Source organism: Hemicordylus capensis, chromosome 2, assembly GCF_027244095.1.
Source record: "Hemicordylus capensis ecotype Gifberg chromosome 2, rHemCap1.1.pri, whole genome shotgun sequence".
Lineage (NCBI taxonomy): Eukaryota > Metazoa > Chordata > Lepidosauria > Squamata > Cordylidae > Hemicordylus > Hemicordylus capensis.
In genome coordinates, this window is record NC_069658.1 from 329,403,976 (window position 1) to 329,425,743 (window position 21,768).

At 45.6% G+C, this 21,768-nt stretch overlaps 1 protein-coding gene across 15 annotated transcripts in view; it reads right to left on the reverse strand.

Annotated features, from left to right (window-relative positions):
* DAG1 (dystroglycan 1) overlaps positions 1 to 21,768 on the reverse strand; it is a 146,919-nt gene that overhangs the window by 64,036 nt on the left and 61,115 nt on the right. The window contains exon 5 of one of the 15 annotated variants that reach the window (XM_053291822.1): positions 19,124 to 19,177. The exons of 13 other annotated variants lie outside the window; for them this stretch is intronic. The gene's annotated coding sequence lies outside the window, so the exon portion shown is untranslated. Of the gene's footprint in view, positions 1 to 14,287; positions 14,431 to 19,123; positions 19,178 to 21,768 lie in introns of those variants that run through there. One more of the 15 variants, XM_053291830.1, reaches the window with a different exon arrangement.

Below are 21,768 nucleotides of genomic sequence, written 5' to 3' on the forward strand. Positions count from 1 at the left end.
GATTAGACTAACATTTTTCACATCCATGGGGGCAATAAACCAGTAAGAGGTACTAACCGTGAATCAGCAGAATGCCAAGAGTGATACAAGAAACAAACAATTAATATTTATATACCGCTTTTCAAGTTCCCAAAGCGGTTTACACAAAGAAAACAATAAAGTAATAAAATGGCTCCCTGTCCCCTAAGGGCTAACAGTATACAAAGAAACATAAGACAGCCACTGGAGCGATGCTGTGTTGGGATTGGATAGGGCCAGTTGCTCCCCACCCCCATGAACAGAAGAGTATCACCACTTTAAAAAGGTGCCTCTTTGCTCAGTTAACAGGGGACACTTCATTTTTCCTAGACAACTAGAAACTTGCCTTTCTTCAGAAGGAAATATTTAAAGAATCTTCAGCAAGGATTTAAGACTAAAGAAAGTGTTACACTGCTCTTCCAAGCTGGAAATTGCTTATCCAAATCTTATAACTGTTAGCATGGAGCACCATATTGCCAATTCAGAAAAGTCAATAAGGAAAATATTTAAAAGTGGCACAGGAGTCTTTTGCGGGCTATACATTAAGTCCTCAGGAATGTCCATTTGCAAGCAAATTCCCAATGTGGCTGGCTACTAGTAGTTTTGGAGCTTGCTTTCCCTCCCAGAGCAAGTTTGTATGCATGACAAATATTATCCCAAAGCTAGTTTAAAGCAAAACAAAAGCAATCATTAGCTTATACAAAATGACTTCACCCCAGACCTTGTTCAAATGTAAGGCAAGCAGGCGGGGGTGTGTGTGAAAGAAAAAGGTTTTTCATGAGCAGACATACTGCTTGTCAACAAAGTTTCCTGGAACCAAGCAGTCGTCACTCTTTGTCTGGAGAAGCGTATTGCAAACTATATATGACCTGGAGATATTTCACAGACTGCCTTCTAGCTATATAGAGGAACACCTGCAATGTGGGAATGGCAGCTATAACCTACCCTCCATGCATGCAAGAGGAGGAAATAGAGGCAGCGTCATATTTCTATATTGCTAGGGAAGACAACCACAGGGCTCTATAGTCGCCAGGAACCGAAACCAATTCCACAGCACAATTTACCTTTAGGGGGAAATCAGGAAATTACTGCCGCAACCATAAAGACCACAAGGCATGGTGGGACAAGGCTTGGGAGCCAGAACAGAGTTATAGATACATACAAAGACAAGCGCACTATGAGATCTTGTCTCAGCCCTCTCAACTTGGCCTCCTGCTGTAGTTGTAATATGGCCCATGCATGCATCTGCCGGTCACACACATACACATGTACATACAAACATGTATGCATGCACACACTTTGCATTTATATGCAACTCTCCCTCCAGGGAGTGCAGGGTAGTGGATATGGTTACTTTTACATTTCAGAGTTATAGTCAGAGGCAGCTTAATGTAGTGATTGTAGCATTTGGTTTGGATATGGGAAGCCAAGTCCCTGCTCAGCCTTAAAGCTCACTGGGTGGCCTTGAGATACCTAGTAGGAATGCACAAAACATTTTGATGTCAAAACATTGAGTGTTTTGAACTTGAAACAAAATGCCATTCAAATAAAGGGCCTGTTTCAAGCTTGAACAAAATCACCCTGTTTCAATTCAAAACGTTTTGGGCACCATTTTGGAGGAACACAAAAGGAGGAAGTTTCAAAATTTATTCTTGGGTGCCTGCCTTCCTTGAATTGTGATTTGTTTTGTTTGTGAGACAGTGTTGTGATGAGAAATGGGACAGTGGCAGCTGTGTGTGTATACTAATTCTTTGTTATTACTGTGAGCAGCTCAGTGGAGGAATAGCTGTCTATTCCACTGCTTTGCCACGTATGGAAGATCTGCCCTGGCGCTAACATGAGACATGGATCTCCCTGACAATTGCTAGTTTAACCACAGCCACCAAGTAGACTTTTGTGCTCTAGGCAAAGTCAACCACAACAGCCTTTCAAACTTCTGTTGCAAAAAAAAAAATTCTGGTAGAGTGGTATGGCCTATAGGTGAGTGTGGGGTGGGGGGGGTGGGGGAGAAAACAGAAGCTTCAGGTTTTCTTTTAATTTTACTTTACAATTATAGTTCAATTTCAATTAAAAGTTCTTACACAAGTTCAGTACAAAATAATCCCCCATCAACTAAAAGAGAATAGGGAATAAACAAGATGTGGTCAAACACACATCCACTAACCTGACTCTCATTGAGCCCTAACTTAGAGTCCATGATGATCACCTTTAGCAACTCTGGCTTTTCCTCAATTCACCCTCAGGTTCTGTACTTTTCTAGTTTTGTGTGATTTCAGCTCTGCAGATATTACACCTCTCTGCCAGTTATTTTAACAGCTCTGTGCCAGCAACCCTTCAGATCTGTAGTCTTCTGTCCAGACTCCAACTTTTCCAGCTTTGACTGCAGCTTCAACGCTTGGACTCTGTGTTCCAGCTCTCCAACATGTAACTCTAGGACTTTCTTCTTTAACTAACTGACTTCTCTTCAAAGTGATTAGTTCTGAATTCTTCTTTGAACTGACTTCTTTTGCCTTTCTCCAGGACTCATACTTCAACCAACTCTCTGAGCAACCCATACATACATACACACACACACACACACACACACACACACACACACACACACAATTTTGCTCCAACAGTTTTTTTAAACAATTCAGTCAACTCAAAAGTTCCCTTCATTTTTCAAAACTTCCCTTCCCTCCAAAACCAAACTGCCATTCTCAATGTGAAACCAATAGTACAGCAGTCATGAACTCTTGAATTCTTTGCAACATAGAGACTTTGTAAGCATTTTCATACAGACATCCTATTTACAATCATAAAGTAATCTGGGAATATCAATTCAATTCATAATATAACTTTACATCTGGCCCTCTGGGTTTGTGTTTCCATCTTGCCCTGACGAGGAGCTGCCTGCCAGCCTGCTGCCTTCAGAAAGCCTGACAACTAACACCTGTGTCGGCCAGCAGTCCTTTGTGGCAGAAGGGGCTGCTGGGAAGCTTTAGAGACTCCTAAATACTGCTGAAGACACGCCAGTGGCGTGGCCGGCGGCCTGCCTGTAGGCGGCCGCTGAAGTCGGCTGCCAAAGCAGGCCGGCCTTTGGGGGTGGGACTGAGGGCTGGGGGATGGTGCTTTGTGGGTGGGTGGATTTTTTGGGTCAAGTGCTGTTTTTATTGCCTTGAGTTGTGCCAGGCCTAGTTAATGAGATGTGTTTGGGCTCCCCTGAAGGGGATGATGCAGGGGGTGCCCTTGGCAGCCTTGGGGCAGCTATTGCTGTAGTGGTGGGGAATAGAAGAACTGGCGCTGGCAGAACAGCTGGCCGTTACAGGGGAAGATAAATTAGGAATTTAGTAACTATTTCTACTTCCAACTATTCTGACAACTCTCAGGCCTTGGGGCGCAGCATCAACTACCCACAGAGCCTAACCTTGCTCCTTTGTAATGTCAGGTCAGTTCAAAATAAGACCGAAATTGTTCATGATTTGATGATGGATCAGGGAGCTGACCTGGCATGTATAACTGAGACCTGGTTGGGGGAAGCGAGTGGCCCAGTGTGGGCTCAGCTTCTCCCTCCAGGTTACTCGGTTGTGGAACAGGTTAGGGGAAGTGGGCGGAGGGGTGGGGGGTGGAGTGGCTGTGGTCCATAAAAATACTATCTCCCTTACCAGGGCCCCTGTGAGACAGTTGACCTATATTGAGTGTGTATTTTTGAGGCTGGGGATAGATTGGGGATTCTGTTGGTGTACCGTTCACCCTGCTGCCCAACTGACTCCCTAACTGAGCTGACGGAGATGGTTGCGGAGTTGGTGTTGGAGTCTCCCAGGCTCTTGGTGCTGGGAGACTTCAATATCCACTTTGGGATTGGCTTGTCTGGTGCGGCTCAGGAGTTCATAGCGGCCATGACAACTATGGGCCTATCCCAATTAATTTTTGAACCAACTCATGCTGCTGGCCACACACTGGATTTGGTCTTCTGTTCGGATCAGGGGGGTGTTCTGTGGGTGGGGAATCCGGTGGTTACCCCATTGTCATGGACGGATCACTACCTGGTTAAGGTTGGTATCGCGGTCACAATCCACCCCTGCAGGGGTGATGGACCTATTAGGATGGTCCACCCAAAAAGGCTGCTGGACCCAGTAGGTTTCCAAAAGGCCTTGGAGGATTTCGATGTTGGTGCGGCCAGTGATTCTATCGATGCCCTGGTGGGAACATGGAATAGAGAACTCACCAGGGCAGTAGATATTATTGCTCCTAAGCGTCCCTCCAGACCTGCTTCTAAGATGGCCCCCTGGTACACGGAGAAGTTGCGGGGGATGAAGCGGCTTGGTAGGCGACTGGAACGCAAGTGGAGGAGAACGGCTCAAATCTGACAGGATGCAGCATAGAACCCATTTGAAGACCTATGCAGTGGCAGTGCGCGCGGCAAAAAAGCGTTTTTGGTCGGCTCGCATTGCGTCTGCTGGTTCACGTACGGCAGAGTTATCCCAGGTGGTGAGGAGTATAATCTCTGCTCCTTCTGCCTCAAATCAGTTCCCAGAGATACTCTGCTGTGACATCTTTAGTGGGTTCTTTGCAAATAAGATCTCCTGTATTCGAGCCGACTTGGACACCACTATTTCTGCAGGGTCTGTGAGGGAGGTATCCAGCAATCCCTCTTGCAGTGTTAGGTTGGATCAGTTTCAATCTGTGACTCCTGATGACGTGGACAAGCTGCTTGGAGCAGTATGGCCTACCACTTGTTCTCTGGATCCTTGCCCGACCTGGCTGCTTCAATCTAGCGGAGAGATTGTTGGAGATGGCGTAGTTAATATCATAAATGCATCACTGGGGGAGGGTAGGGTGCCTCCTTGTTTGAAAGAGGCAATAGTTAGACCTCTTCTTAAGAAGTCTACCCTGGATCCCTCAGCGATGGATAGTTATAGGCCAATCTCCAATCTCCCCTGGCTGGGCAAGGTAATCGAGAGGGTGGTAGCTAACCAGCTCCAGGCGGTTTTGGAGGAAACTGATGATCTAGACCCATTTCAAACTGGCTTTAGAACGGGCTATGGGGTTGAGACAGCCTTGGTTGGCCTGTTGGATGACCTTTACAGAGGGAGTGTGACTCTGTTGGTCCTCTTGGATCTCTCAGCGGCGTTCGATACCATCAACCATGGTATCCTTCTGGGTCGCCTGGAGGAGTTGGGAATAGGGTGCACTGCTCTGCAGTGGTTCCGTTCCTATCTCTCGGGTAGATCCCAGATGGTGGAGCTTGGTGAAAGTTGCTCCTCAGAGCAGGAGCTGTTATATGGAGACCCTCAGGGCTCCATTCTGTCACCAATGCTTTTCAATATCTACATGAAACCGCTGGGTGAGGTCATCAGGAGATTTGGTGCTGATGATATGTATGCTGTATGCTACCAAATCTACTTCTCCTTTTCATCTTCAGGAAATGGCACTCACTCTTTAAATGCCTGCCTACAGGCAGTAATGGGCTGGATGAAGGAGAACAAATTGAAGCTGAATCCAAGCAAGACAGAGGTGCTCATTGTGGGGGCTCAGAATCTGAGGAGTGAGTTAGATCTCCCTGTTCTGGATGGGATTACACTGCCCCAGAAGGAGCAGGTACGCAGCTTGGGAGTACTCCTGGACCCAGGCCTCACCCTGGTTTCTCAGGTGGAGGCCATGGCCAGGAGTGCTTTCTATCAGCTTCGGCTGATTCGACAGCTTGACTATTGCAATGCGCTCTACGTGGGGCTGCCTTTGTACGTAGTTCGGAAACTTCCATTAGTTCACAATGCGGCAGCCAGATTGGTCCCTGGGGTAACCCGGAGAGACCATATTACGCCTATTTTGAAACAATTGCACTGGCTGCCGATTATGTTTCCGGGAAAAATACAAAGTGCTGGTTATTACCTTTAAAGCCCTGAATGGCTTAGGACCGAGTTACCTTAGAAAGCACCTTCTTCTGCGTGATCCCCACCGCACATTAAGGTCATCTGAGGAGGTTCGTCTCCAGCTACCACCAGCTCGTCTGGTGGCGACTCAGAGGCGGGCCTTCTCTATAGTTGCTCCGGGGCTGTGGAATGCGCTCCCTGCGGAATCTGTATTTTTAATTCTTTGTTAGCCTTCAGGAGAGACCTCAAAATGTATTTGTTTGGCCTGGCTTTCCAGGGTTTTTAAATTCTAACCCGATTTTGGGGCTTTTAATTACTGGAATTGTTTAATTGCTGTTTTAAAATGTTTCTAAATTGTTGATCGTTGTTATATTGTTTTTAATTTGTTTTAGCTTTTTATTGTTTTAGTGGTTTGTTTTAATTGTAAAACTGCCCTGAGCCATTTTGGAAGGGCAGTATAGAAATCAAATATAACATAACATAACATAACATAACATAACATAATTCAATTCAATTCATTTACAATACAAGAGGTCTAGGCCTCATTCCTCCACAAACTCCATGTCTGACCTTGAGATTAACTCACTGCTCTGCAAACTGCATTGCAAAGTGTACTCAGTCAAAATGTGGCTGAGGTTTCTCTAGTTGAACTTATAGCTATGCTTGCTGCTAAGGGTGCTGCTACAGTGGATGTTCCAGTACTAGGAAGTAAGGAGTCAATTGTGTGTGGGAGCTCAACTGGTGCCAATGATGTTACTACAGCAAGGCATTGTAGCTGACAGCAGATTCTGGATAAGCATTTCTTTTTTGGCCTGTGTCTGAAGTGTGTGTTCTGTGTTGAGAGGGACAGATTCCTTTTTACTGTGTGCTTCTGCAGTGGTTTTCAAGGCAGGGTGGCAAAAAGCATTGCAAATTGCAAAAACTTGTGTAAACTCCGAGTGCAGCTTGTTCCGGCCATAGGGAACAATGGGCAAACATGAAACACCCCATTGTCCCCCATGGGAAGCTCCTAGGGATAGCAAAGTGAATTGGGTGATAGGGCTACCACCCAACCCACAAAAAAACTGGGCAAGTGAGAGATTGTAAACAAATGTTTAACCTTTCCCCCACCCCCACAGGATCCTCTATAACTTGCCCATTTCTTTTGTGGGTCGGATGGTAGGCAGCACCCATCATGCCCTACTTCCCAACCCACTTTGCTGTCCCTAGGAGCTACCCATGGGAGACAATGGGGTTTTTTGTGTTTTCCCATTTCACCCCTATGGCTGAAACCCAAAACGTTTTGTGGTGTGTTTTTTTCCATTGAAGCAACCAGTTCAACCACTATTTCTATGAAACGTTTCAGCCATCTGTTTTGTTTTGAGCACAAAACAAACAAAATCCATTTTGTGCACATCCCTAATACCTAGTCCTAATCTCCCTCACAGATCTGCAATTTTAAAAGTGTTGCTCCAGGATCTTTGGAGGAAGGATATAATAGCATGCGTTCTTTTTTTCCTGAAGAACTAAATTCAGAATAAGCATGAACATAATATTTTACACTTTTTCATTTAAATCAAGCTAAGAAGTCCTCATACAAAATGCTATTGGGTTGAGTTACCGAGGACATTCATGACCATGAGTAAGAAGTTTATTGCATGAGAAAAACCAGAATGCATCATATGACAAGACATTTTAATCTTGACCTCATATGACAGTGAATATAGAAGACGGTTTGGCTCCCTAAAGTTTTTATGAAGGCCAATATTAATACAAGGCACTGAGACTGGCACAATCAGTCTTAAGATCTAATTTAACCAAATTTCTTGAGAAGTAATGAGTGATATATTTATGTACTGCATTTCTAGACTACCCCATTAAACGGCTCTGGGCAGTGTACAACAAATTGAAAAAATATAACACCATTTTAAAAACACACTGCTTAAAACAATATAAAAGACAAGTTTAACACAATTCAGAGTAATTTAAAACCAATTAAAATACTTTAAAACAATTTAAAAACCTTGCAAGGCCAGGACAAACAATTAAGTTTTTAGGGCTCTCAAAGGCCAACAAGGAGCCTAAATTGTGGATATCTGCCAGGAGTGCATTCCATAGGCCAGGATATACATTCAGATGTAAATGCAGGTGCCCCCTCCCTCATTTCAAAAACTGCTGGAAAAGTTGGTAACAGGGGAGTCAAACAGGAACCACCAAAAATTTAGAGGTGCCAGTCATAGCTGTATAGAATGGCCACAATATTTTTAAAATTTGGCATAGTTGCAGGATAAAAGTGTGTGGACAAAAAGTGAAAGTAATTTCAAGATAAAAATCTCATTTATGCAGACAGTGCCTAACACTCTTTACCCAAGGCCTTGCATATTTCTGATGAAACCTATGGTGGGGTGAGACACAGCAAATGAGAGAGTCAGTCACACTAAGGTTGGTTCTTTAGGTTCTTGTTCCACCTACAGCCCCTTAACTCAAATTTCTATACTCTTTCCTTACCATTTATTTATTTATTCATTTAATTTATATACCGCACTTCCAAAAATGGCTCAGAGCAGTTTACATCAAAATAAAAACAAGACAATTAAAATCATTTAAACAATTAAAATCATTTAAACAATTAAAATCATTTAAACAATTAAAATCATTTAAACAATTAAAATCATTTAAACAATTAAAATCATAGAACTATAAATCTAATTAAAAGCCTGAGTGAATGTGTCTTCAGTGCCTTTTTAAAAGTTGCCAGAGATGGGGAGGGTCTTATTTCAACAGGGAGCACATTCCAAAGTCCAGGGGCAGCAACAGGCTTTAATTGTAAACTGCCCTAAACCATTCTGGAAATGTGGTATAAAAATTAAACAAATAAATAATACACAAACAGAGAAGGCTCATTCCCGAGTAGCCACCAAACAAGATGACTGCTACCACAGACGAACCTCTCCGGATGATCTTAACAGGTGGTAGGGCTCATGATGAAGAGGGCATTCTCTTAAATCCCCAGGGCCTAAGCTGTTTAGGACTTTATAGGTAATAACCAACACCTTGTATTTTGTCCGGAACCATATCGGCAGCCAGTGTAGCTCTTTCAACACAAGAGTAATATGGTCTCTCCTAGATGACCCAGAGACCAACCTGGCAGCCACATTCCGGACCAATTGTAGTTTCTAGACCACGTACAAAGACAGCCCCACATAGAGCACACTGCAGTAATCCAGCCTAGAGGTTACCAGCATATGCACCACCGTTTTTAAGCTGTTCATCTAAAGAAATGGACGCAGCTGGTGTATCAGCCGAAGCCAATAAAAAGCACCTCTGGCCACAGCCTCAACCTGGGACACCAGAGAAAGGTTCGGATCCAGAAGCACCCCCAGACTGCGTAACCTTTCCTTCCGGGGGAGCGTGACCCTATCCAGAACCAGCAGATCAAAATAGTCTCACAAGTTCCAACACCGCACAATAAGTACCTCTGTCTTATCTGGATTCTGCCTCAGTTTGTTATCCCTCATCCAACCCATTACTGCCTCCAGGCAGGCATTTAGGGAGGTTATGCCTTTTCCTGATGATGTTGAGATGGAGAAATAGATCTGGGTGTCATTAGCATATTGATAACACCCTGCACCAAATCTCCTGATGATCTCTCCCAGAGGTTTCATGTAGATGTTAAAACAACATTGGAGACAGTATGGAGCCCTGAGGGATACCATAGGAAAGTTCAGATTTTGAGCAACAACAGTCTCCAAGGGACCCTGGAATCTGCCCATGAGGTAGGAGCGGAACCACTGCAAAGCAATGCCTCCCACCCTCAACCTCCTCAAACGTTCCAGAAGGATACTATGGTCAATAATATCAAAAGCTGTCAAGAGATCCAAAAGTCACATTCCCTCTGTCAATTCCCAATTGGAGATCACCCCATTAGGCCAACCAAAGCATTCTCCACCACATAGTCCACCCAAAAGCCAGTTTGAAATGGGTCTAGATAATCAGTTTCCTCCAAGACCACCTGTAGCTGGGAGGCCACCACCTTCTCAATCACCTTGCCCAACCATGGAAGGTTGGAGACAGGCCTGTAGTTGCTTAACTTAGAGGGATCCACAGCAGCAGTAGTGGTCTAATGATTGATTCCTTAAGACAAGGCGGCATCCTGCCCTCTCTCAGAGAAGCACTTATAATTTCTACCAGGCCCTCTACAACAGCCTCCCTGCCAGACAGTATATAAGCCATGTCGGGCAAGGATCAAGAGGACATGTGGTAGGCTACACCAATATAAGCAACTTGTCCACATCCTCAGGAGTCATGAACTGAAACTGATCCAGGGTCATCACGTAAGAGGAGCTACTGGACTCTTGGACATGATGATCCTGAATCAGTTTCAGCATCAGACTCTGTAACAATTGTAGAGTTTGAATCTAAGTTGGCTCTATGTGGGGCTACCTTTGTACGTAGTCCGGAAACTTCAGTTGGTTCAGAATGCGGCAGCCAGGTTGGTCTCCAGGTCATCTAGGAGAGACCACATTACTCCCTTGCTGAGGGAGCTATACTGGCTGCCAACTGGTTTTCGGGCAGAATACAAAGTGCTAGTTATAAAGCCCTAAACGGCTTAGGCCCTGGGTATTTAAGAGAACGCCTTCTTCGTTATGTGCCCCACTGCTCACTGAGGTCACTTGAGGAGGTCTGTCTCCAGTTACCGCCAACGCGTCTGGTAGCTACATGGAGACGGGCCTTCTCAACTGCTGCCCCGAGATTATGGAATGCGCTCCCTGCTGAGATGCGATCCTCCCCATCCCTGACTTAAAAAAAAAAAAAATCTGAAGACCCACCCCTTCACCCAAGCTTTTTCAGCTTTTTAAATTTGTAGTTTTAATTTTATACTTTTTTAATTGTATACTGTTTTTAAATTGTTAAATGGTTTTAGCTTTTTATATTTGTTTTGTTTTTATGTTATTAACCGCCCAGAGACAAAGGTTTGGGCGGTATAAAAGTTAAATAGATAGATAGATTTTGTTCACAAAAAAAGCTCATTAAAAACATCACAGTGAGTAACTGTTGGTTCCAAGTACCAATTCAAGGGGAAAGAAACATTGGTAGACTTACCGTGAAGGGTTCTTTTTCTGGTATGGGGAGGGCATCCGTGACTTGATGGGATGTCAGTCTCTGCATGCTCCAAGACAGGGCCAATAAAAAATGAGCACGTCGACTACTCTCCCAGACCTGCCCCCTAGTACCCAGTTCTGGTCTTGTGGAGCGCAGGGAGAGAAAATTACATCTGGTACAAACTGCAACAGCTAAAAACATCTTATTACTGACGAAAAACCGGACCTCTTGAGAAAGGATAGAGAGAGAAAAGCAAAGTAGGAAATCAAGGGACAGAACCACTAAAAACTCCCTAGGAGTTGCTCCACCACCCCTTGTACCCACCATCTCCGCATTCGCGGGAGGGCCCGGATGCCCTCCCCATACCAGAAAAAGAACCCTTCACGGTAAGTCTACCAATGTTTCTTTTTCCTGGATATGGGGAGGGCATCCGTGACTTGATGGGACATACCCAAGCTAACAACCGGGGTGGGAGCAGATGCCTCCCAATTTACACCACTTTTTGCAGAATGGCACGGGCTACGGCTGCCTGTGGCTCGTAAAAAGATGGAATTTTGTAGTGCTTGACAAAAGGGGATGAAGACGACCACGTGGCCGCCTTACATATCTCTTCCTGTGGTACCCTACCTGAGAACGCCGCAGTAGCGGCTGCACTCCTTGTAGAGTGTGCTGTTATTCCCGGTGGTACCTCCAAATGAAAAGTCTCATACGCCAACGTAATTGTCGCCTTCAGCCAACGTGCTAGTGTCTCTTTGGATACCTTTGAACCCAGAGTCGATGGTAAGAAAGAAACGAATAGCGAGTCTGACTTCCTGAAACCAATTGTTCTATTAATATATATGCGGAGGGCCCTCCTAACATCCAATGTATGCCAAGTCTTCTTCTGATGCCGTGGTTTCGGGCAGAAAGTAGGTAGTACAATGTCTTGACTCCTATGGAAAACCGTATTCACCTTTGGTAAAAATGTGGGGTCCATCTTCAGTACTACTGAATCCTTCTGGAAGACACAGAGTTCATCCCTGACAGACAGTGCTGCCAATTCCGAGACGCGTCTGGCAGAAGTGATCGCGACAAGGAACAGGACCTTGAAGGATAGTAGGCGTAGAGGAATCTGACGCAGAGGTTCAAAAGGTGTCTTCGTGAGGGCATTTAGCACTTTGTTTAAACTCCAGGATGGAAATCTCTGAATCGGAGGAGGGTGTAGGTTCACCGATCCCTTTAGAAAACGACGGATGTCCGGGTGTAAGCGTGAAGAGGTTTCTGACGATATGCTCAGGATCGAGGCCAAAGCTGATGTCTGACGCTTCAATGTGTTTGGCCGGAGGCCTTTTTCGAGTCCTGCTTGCAGGAAGGCAAGAACCTCCGGAATTCCAGCACGTAGGGGATCCAAACCCGCCTTACATGCCCATGACCAAAAAGCAGACCAGATAGATTCTCGTGGTAGACGAGCGTCTGGACACAAGGATGGTGCCTAGTACTTTCTCCGAATACCCCTTTGCTTTCAACGTTGAACGCTCAACCTCCAAGCGTGGAGGTGGAGCCACTCTAGGTCCGGATATAATATCGGACCCTGTGTCAACAGGTCCCTTCTCAATGGTAGCGCCCAGGGCTCTTGGGTCGAGAGCGCGACCAGGTCCAAGAACCATGGTCTCCTCGGCCAGTATGGGGCTATCAACACTACGTCGGCCCTTTCTACGATTAGTTTCCTGATCACCGACCTCAAAATAGACATTGGAGGAAAAACGTAGAGTAGACCTGGAGGCCATCTTGCGACCAGGGCGTCCACTTGTTCTGCCTCAGGGCAGAGATACCTTGAGAAAAACCTCAGAAGTTTTGCATTTCGAGGCGAGGCAAACATGTCTACTGCCGGATGTAAGGACCACTCCGCTGGGTCCAACGCCTGTCGGCTCAGCCAGTCCACCTGACTGTTGAGGCAACCCGCAAGATGCTCTGCAGTGATCGACTGGAGGTGTGCTTCTGCCCAGAGAAACAGGAGGTTCGACTCCCTCATCAGTGAACGGGACCTCGTCCCGCCCTGGCGGTTTATGTGGGCTTTTGCTGTGGTATTGTCGGTTCGAATTAGCACGTGCCGACCTGTGATTAACTCCTGAAAGCTCAGTAGAGCTAAACGTACTGCTTTTAGTTCCAGCCAATTTATACTGTGCCGCAAATCCTCCCACGCCCACGTGCCCTGGGTCTGAGCTGATGCACAATGTGCCCCCCAGCCGGTTAGGCTTGCATCGGTGGTCACTATGGTCTTTTTTGAAGAGTCCAGTGGTAGTCCCTTCTTGAGTGCTGCAGACGTCCACCACGTGAACGAGTTTTTGACTTTGGTTGGGAGTGTTACCCAGAGCTTTTTCTTCTCCATAATGGCTTCCTGGTACGGCAGTAGCAGCCACTGAAGTGGCCTGGAGTGCCACCGTACCCATGGCACACAGTCTAGGCATGCGATCATCAGGCCCAGAATATGCGCCAGGTGCATCAGTATTGCTTTTTTCCTGAGCCGATAAGGTCGAATGGCATGAAGAATTTTTAGCCTTCTTTCTTCCGGTAAACTCACGGACGCCAGGCTTGTGTTGAACAGAACTCCCAGATGTAATAGTCGCTGCGAGGGCTGCAAGTGGCTCTTGTTCTGATTGATTATGAAGCCGTGGGCTTGCAGGAGGTTGACTGACTGTTCTACATCTCTTGTTACTTGTGATTTTGACTTTGATCTTATTAAAATGTCGTCTAGATACGGGTATGCATGTATCCCCCACAACCTCAGGTGAGCAATCACCGCCACCATTAGTTTGGTGAAAACTCGTGGTGCTGACGACAGGCCAAATGGGAGGGCTCTGTACTGAAAAAACTGGTGTTCGTAAGCGAATCTGAGGTAACGACGGGAGGACGGATGAATCAGTACGTGAAGATAAGCTTCGGATAAGTCTAGCGATGCCAGCCAATCCCCTGGGAAAATCGCAGATTTTATGGTTTGGAAAGACTCCATGAGAAAGGGCCTTTTCCGCACGTACTGATTCAGCCTTTTTAGGTCGAGAACCGCCCTCCATGAATCGTCCTTTTTTTGGACGAGGAACAAAGAAAACACCCCCAGCCCGGGGTTGGGGGACACCGATATCCAAGAGGTGCTGGATGGCCTCTTGCATTAACGTTTTCTTCACTGGATCCCTTGAAGTGAGTGTTCTGAAAAAGAAGTCTGGGGGATTGGACAGTAATTCTATGCGATAACCGTAGTGTACAGTCTGTAATACCCAATGATCTGACGTAATCTCCCCCCATAACCGAGCAAACACCTGTAGCCTGCCCCCGACAGGACATGAGTCATTGCTTACAGTTCCGGCTGTCCTGTGGAGGGCCGAAAGAACCTGCCTTCCTTCCCTTCCTTTTTGTCTGGGATTCCAGGATTGTCGCCATGGCTGCCTATACTGGGTACCTCTGATGTCTCTGTCTCTGAACCCGTCTTGGAAGCCGGAGGATCCCCAACGCTGGAAAGATCTGTAGGGGCGAAAGAAGCTTTGAAAACCTGCACCTGCTCTAAAAGATCTCCTGTCTCCCCGGCCCACGGGCATCGCCTTTTTCTTATCATGAGTCTCAACCAAAACCGGGTCGAGCGCTTCGCCAAAGAGCTTTGTGCCTCAGAAGGGGGTGGCTGTTAACGCCGACTTAGATTTTGAATCGGCCCTCCAATGCCTTAGCCAGAGGCCCCGTCTAACAGCTACACTTGCTGCCATGGCTCGAGCTGCGTGCTGCAGGCAATCCAAGCTCGATTCTGCCATAAGGGCAGAAGCCCTGGCTATTTTATTCAGACCCTGCCTCAGCTTGGGGTTATCTGGGGGTACCAGTTTGGCCAATTCTTTGGTCCATAAAATAGTCGCCCGAGCAAATACTGAGTTGGTCGCCGCCGCTCTGATAACTGTTGCCGAAGCCTCATGGCTTTTTCGTAGGAGGTGGTCTGTTTTCTTCTCTTCAGGTGACTTGAGAAATTCTTCTCCTTCTTTGCTGACTAAGGCCCCAGTCACCAACTGGGCCACTGGACCATCCACGACAGGAACCACTAACAAAGACATAATGTCAGGAGATAAGGTATACAACTTTTTTGGAAAATGGAGAGCGGGCTTGGATGCTACAGGAACCCCCCACTCTGCTAACATCAGTTCCTTGAAGAGCGAAGGGAAGTGGACAGTGGCTGGGGAGGCAGAAGTCGATGGAAAAACTTCCTGATCTAAACCTGCCACAGGCGGGGAGCCAGACTCACTAGAAACATCTTTAATCACCCTTTTTGCCTTAGCTAATAAAATTTCAAATTCAGCCATAGAAAAAAGTCTGGTAGTGGTAGGTTTATCTGAGGGAGCTTGTTCATCGGAAAGCTCTCCCTCCTCTCTTTCAGAGTCCTCTGAATCCGGGTCCCTTGGCCTAGCTAACGACTGTGATATACTAGATGGCAAAGTCCCTCTAGTCTGGGGTGTTGCCGGTCTGGGTGCCCCTGTGCCCCCTGCTTGCTCCACTATGGAGCTTCTAGTGCCCCCAGCTTGTCCCCCCATGGGGTTTAGAGCCGTAGCTTCTGTGGGTATCTTTGCCAGAGGAACCCCTTCTCCTGCCACTCGAGAACGCTTTGGCTGTGGAAAATCCTCCTCTTCTGAAGAAGAGAAATCATACAGTCCCTGACGCCAGCGCCTTCTTATTTTACTGGCCATCCAAACACGTTCCCCAACCGGGATAGATTGTCTCAGCGGGCTAGACCCCGGAGATGACGAGAAATATGGCCGCCGGCCTCTGCGCGGGGGTGCCACCGGATCGGGGCCACCTAGAGCGGCAGTCACCATTTCTGTGTTCTGCACCCCCCCTCCCCTTTCAGACTGTGGCAACAGGGGAGAAACCACCGCCATATACTGTTTCTGTATAAAGGTGCTTAGCCAAGAAAGCTCTTTAGCTGAAAGTAATTCTCCGTTAGGACCCGAGAGTCCAGTACTGGGGCACGCTAAAACTGTTCCCCCCGAAATTCTCACCGCCTCATTTAAACGTTGAGGCTCTGGCCCATCCAGGTGTTCCACAGTCCCCACAGGCTCTCCCGATAAGGGATTCAGATGAGAGGCGGGAATACGAGAAGCAATCGGAGCGGAGCCCGACAAAATGGTGGGCACTATTTCGGCGGGAAGAGCCGTTTGTCCTTTTCCCCCGCTGTTGGCTCCTGACGGCACGAAGCTGCAGCCGTTCGCTGAGAGGCGCTTTTGCCAATGAAGCTTTTTTCGCCTTCTTTTTCTTTATTTTTGGGCCATCCGCACCTTCAAGGTGCTTGGATTTTTTAAGCAGCTTGGCCGGCTTTTCTAAAACAATGCGCTCACTGCTCTCTCCCGCGAGCGGGACAGAGAGGGCTGCCGCGACAACATTTCCTCCCTCCCCAACTCCCGAGGGAGCCACCGGGGGTTCTTTAGGGGTATCTGATAGAGGGCCCTCTGACAGGGAGCCTCTAAGCATGTCGCCCGTATGAGAGATATCAATTTGAAAAGGCGTCAGTGAATTGTGAGCGAAGAGAAAGGAGGGGGGTGGGGGGGACGGGAGTAGATGCAAACAGGAGGAAGGAGTTGAGAACAAGGTATACTGTACTAATGCACGAGGGAAAGACAAGAGGTAGCGACTCACGAAACCTGATCTGCTCAGCAAACTCCTTTCCCACCCTTGCACACAGTAGAAAAAAACAAGGAAAAAGGCAGAGGTCCAGCAAGAGAACTGTCCTGGAGCGAAGACAGGACCAGAACTGGGTACTAGGGGGCAGGTCTGGTAGAGTAGTCAACGTGCTCGTTTTTTATTGGCCCTGTCTTGGAGCATGCAGAGACTGACATCCCATCAAGTCACGGATGCCCTCCCCATATCCAGGAAAAAGGGGCGCACATTAGCCCTTTCACAACCCTGAACAACTCCGCCAGACATGAACTTGCGGACATGATTCGGGAGGAAAAGAATCGCTTCTTTGCTGCACATATCGCCTGGACATAGATCTTCAAATCCACTCAATGTAGTAATTTGTCAGATTAGAGGAAAGTCTTTCTCCACTTGCGCTCTAGTCCTCTACCATGTTCCAGATATTGCCAAACACATCTATATCAAAAATCTGAATCAGATTCACACAAAATTAAGCAAAATAAGCAAACAGTGTTGTCACTCAGTTTGCATAATGAACCCATACACAAAACTTAGAGTATAGGTAACCCTGACATTAGCCCAGAGCCCAGAGAACTAGAATAGTAATCCCAGATCCCTACCTACCAGCACAAAATTGAAGTGCCAAGACTAGGCTGAATATTTTAAAGTCCTAGGTACCAGTGAATTATTAAGTGTCCAAATGGTCATCCATCACATAGAAAATTTAAAGCCCTATTGAACAATATATGAACAAACTTCTTATGTGACCTCAATCTTATTCAAACAAGGATAACTAATATAGCAAGAGCTTGCATAGCAAAAAAGGTGTGTGGTGTGATGGTGAGAAACAGTTTTCCCTCTAAGGCGTGCACACATGCATGCACAAACAAGCTTTTTGATGTCTGCTCAGTTAATTTTAGATTCCACTCATGTTGAATCAGGAAGGCCCCACCCTGAATGCACATGTGCACACACTGTTTTGATACTGTTGCCCAGAACAAAACTCATTCTGCACATAGATTAAAAAAATTAGAGAGAACACTGGTGAAGAGAAAGAGTACCATGTTAATGTTTCTTATAAAAATATAAAATTCAACTGGCCAGAACATGAATTCAACTGCACCATATTGAAAACATAACAGACCTATGCTGTAGAGGTCAGAGCTAATTTGGTACTGCACTCAAACTCAATGGGAGCCAATATAGTCTATGGAACATACTGTGTATAATATCCTGTCCCATAAATAGCATCAGCTCACTCAGACATTTCACACACCCGATGAAACCAAGCAAAATATACTATTTGCCTTGTAAGGTAGCCTAGTGTTCTCTGTTGAATCAAGTCATGATAAAGAGGTCCCATTCCTGCTCTTGCAATGCTGACAGTTAAGCAATTTGGTATGGATAATTTGCATTTCTTGTTCAAGTTGCAAAGTCTGGAAATAAAAGAAAACTGGAGGGCAAAAGCATGGCTAGCAAGTCTTCTATATATATGGAATGTAATAAAAATGTATAATTGAAGAAGAATCCCAAGAATCTTGGGTTTTCATTTGAGTTACTATTCTATTATTGCAGATATTTGAGGACAGGCACTGTCTACAAAAAGGGATATAGTTTGCATGTTTATCTTCTGGTCCAGCCCTGATTTGCCTTATTTCTAACTCTCCATATTCCACCAAGACCTTTAATGTCCTGTGGACTTCCTCCAAAGGTTGTTCATAGCAAGGGTGCCTATTTCTCTTGTATTTCAATTTTCTACTTATTTTCTTCTAGCTACCTCATTTGCAGCCACCTAATGGCACAGCAGGGAAATGACTTGACTAGCAAGCCAGAGGCTGCCGGTTTGAATCCCCACTAGTATGTTTCCCAGACTATGGGAAAAATCTATATCAGGCAGCAGCGATATAGGAAGATGGTGAAAGGCATCAGCTCATACTGCATGGGAGATGGCAATGGTAAACCTCTCCTGTATTCCACCAAAAGACAACCACGGGGCTCTGGAGTCGACACCAACGTGACAGCACAACTATCTCCCTACTGACAGTCCTGATGGTTATTTTATCTGCTAAGCTATTCTTAGTCCATACTTCCTCCTAATGTTTGTAATTTTAGAACTGTGCATTAGATACTGGTTTGTGTATCTCAAAAATGTTTAAGAACTTATAACTCCATTTCCCAAGCTTCCTTCACCAAATGAGGATGTGCACAATTTCTAGCAGAATCTTCTCAAATGTATTATTCATTACATTCTTTTCCAGTTGGGTCCATGCATCATGCTTAGAATCAAATCCACTTAAATTGCTTGGCAATGCAGCACAACACTTCTGATGTTATTTTCAAATGTACAATGTGGGTGATAGATGTAAGCAAATATTCAGAGTTTAAGAGTGCCTGAACAAACAAGTAGTGACACACCAGGTGCTCAGGGAAAGCCCAGGGAAAAGTCACCCACAGACTGGGAACAGAAACGTTCGACTAAAAATACCTTCAGTTTTTTCCTATTTTCTTCTAAATCCCCTCACACCCACCTGTGTCAAGGCTTTATAGCTTCTTACACTGCAGCCAGTTCTGCTTTTCAAGGACTAGAAAGATAGCAGAAACTGCAATTAGATACTCAAGTGCAAAAAAAAATAAAAAAATCCTTGTTCTGATTACAGCAATGATTTGAGAGTTTGTTTTTGCCACTCATTTAAAAAAAACCAACCCTCAAGGCAATTTAAGCATTCTTTCTAAAACAGAGGCTTGCATGATAAGCTACGCCCAGCCTCGGGTGTGGAACAGTTGAATTTGTGTCCCCTCCACTGGTAGCTCCTTGTTTCAAGTTAATTAGCACAAACATCCTGCAATAGATCTAGTTCATCACTGTGATTACGTGAAGAGCAGTGTTCCCTCTAACAGGGATTTCCAGATGTTGTTAACTATAACTCCCAGCATCCCCAGCTGCAATGGCCCTTGGCTAGGCATTATGGGAGTTGTAGTCAACATCTGGGAATTCCTGTTAGAGGGAATACTGGTGAAGAGTACAAGTTACTTCAGAGTACAGTCTTGCTATCTCTGTCTATAGAGGAGCTAAACCAAGACATCTGACCCCTTAGCACTTCAGGAGAAATAGCATCAGAGGGACTCTGTAACACGCTGTTAACCATCCCTGCAAAGAAGTCTGCAGGTGCAGAGCTATGGGTTATTCCTTCCATGAAAGGTCAGCATGGGACAGTGTAGTGCAAGGGATAGAAGGACTGGTTAGCCATGAGAAACCCAGGCTTAAATCACTGCTCAGCCATGAAGCTCAATAGGTGGCCCTCTAACCTATCTTAAGAGGATTGTGACAGTAAATGAGAAAAATATGACACTTTCAATCTAAAGTTGGACAACTGAATAGCAGCCTCCAGGAACAAGTGAACTCTGCCTAGATATCACAGATATTACTTCTTGGAATTGTCTTGCTGGATCAAACAGACATCCATATACTGCAGGATTTCATTTCTAATAGTATGATAGGGGGAGTGCAAACCTGTTAATTCTCTTAGATCTCTCAGCAGCTTTCAATATCATTGACAATAGTAGCCTTTTGGATAGGCTGGCTAAACTGGGTGTGGAAGGAACTGGTTGGAGATGGTTCCACTATCTCGAGGCCCATTCCAAAATGCTGGGGGATTACTGCTCAACCCTTTGGCAGTTGTGCTTTGGGGTTCCACACTTTCCCCTATGCTGTAACATCTACATGAAACTGATGGGAGAGGTCATGCAGAGATTTGGCCTGAGGTGTCATCAGTATGCAGATGACACTCAGCTGAATCTCTCCTTTTTGTCAGATACAGATGAGGCAGTGACTGTCCTGAATCAGTGCCTGGATGCAGTAATGGACTGGATGAGGGTGAACAACTTGAGACTCAATCCAGACAAGACAGAAGTACTGCTGGTTGGTAGATCCTCTGCCCAGCTGAATGATGTTGAGGCTGTTCTAAATGGGGTTGCACTCTCCCAAAGGACCTGGTTTTCAGTTTGTGGGTGCTCATCAATTCAGTACTGTCACTAGAGGCCGAAGTGGCCTCTGTGGCTTGGAGCACCTTTTACCAATTTTGGTTGATACGCCAACTGCGACCTTACTTGGGCAGAGAAAGCCTGGCCACAGTTACTCTAACCTCTCACTTAATTACTGCAATGCATTGTACGTGGGGCTGCCTTTGAAAATGGTCTGGAAACTGCAGCTGGTACAAAATAGGGCTACAAGATTAACAACTGGGATTGGACGTTTTGAGCATATTACACCAGTGCTTTGTCAGCTACACTGGCTCCTAGTCAGTTTGTGGGCCCAATTCAAAGTGCTAGTTTTAACTTTTCAAGCCCTAAATGGCTTGGGACCAGGTTACTTGAGAGCATGCCTTGTCCCATATGTTCCAACCCAGACCTTAAGATCTTCTTCAGAGGCCCTCCTCTGAGTGCCCCTACCAAACAAGCTGAGGCAGGTGGCTACTAGGGAAAGGGCCTTTTCAGCAATTGCACCCCTCTCAGAAACCCACCTCAACACCCCTCTCAAGTCCAAGGAAGTGATTTGTTTTTATATTGTTTTATAACTACTTAGTGTTCAAGTTCTGGACATTTATGCAGTTTTTACTTTCGCTACCACCATATGTTTACTTATTACCCTGCTCTCAATACTCAACATCTTGGTTAAGTAGCTTTGAGAGCACAGGATAGGCTTATATGTTCAGTGTACAAATGAAACATAACTTGAGTTGAAGAACAAAAACAAGATTATTATTTACAATTGATTGGAATAAAGATCTCTGCAAGGCAGGTCACAAATTTCTCTACAAAGTTGCTAAGTATGTCAGCTGTTTAACTTGGAGTGTTTTTTCCTTCTTGATAAAGTGTAATGTTCAGGGAGGTGATATAACTGGGACAGAGGTAAATATGTATTTGTTTTTGTTTATTTTGGCCCAAGGCTAACAAAAATACAAGACAGAGGTAAATAAAATTTGGTTTGTAGACTTTGTGAATTTCCCCAGACCTCCTTGACTCTTACGTTTCACCTCTGGGAACCTTTTACATTCACGGGTTTTTCCCCAGGCGTAACACTCCCCCACTTTTAGAGCACTGCCCCAGTATACTGCTGGTTCCACAGTCTCCACACATTCACCATTCAAGTCCCACACAACTCCCTGAACAATCA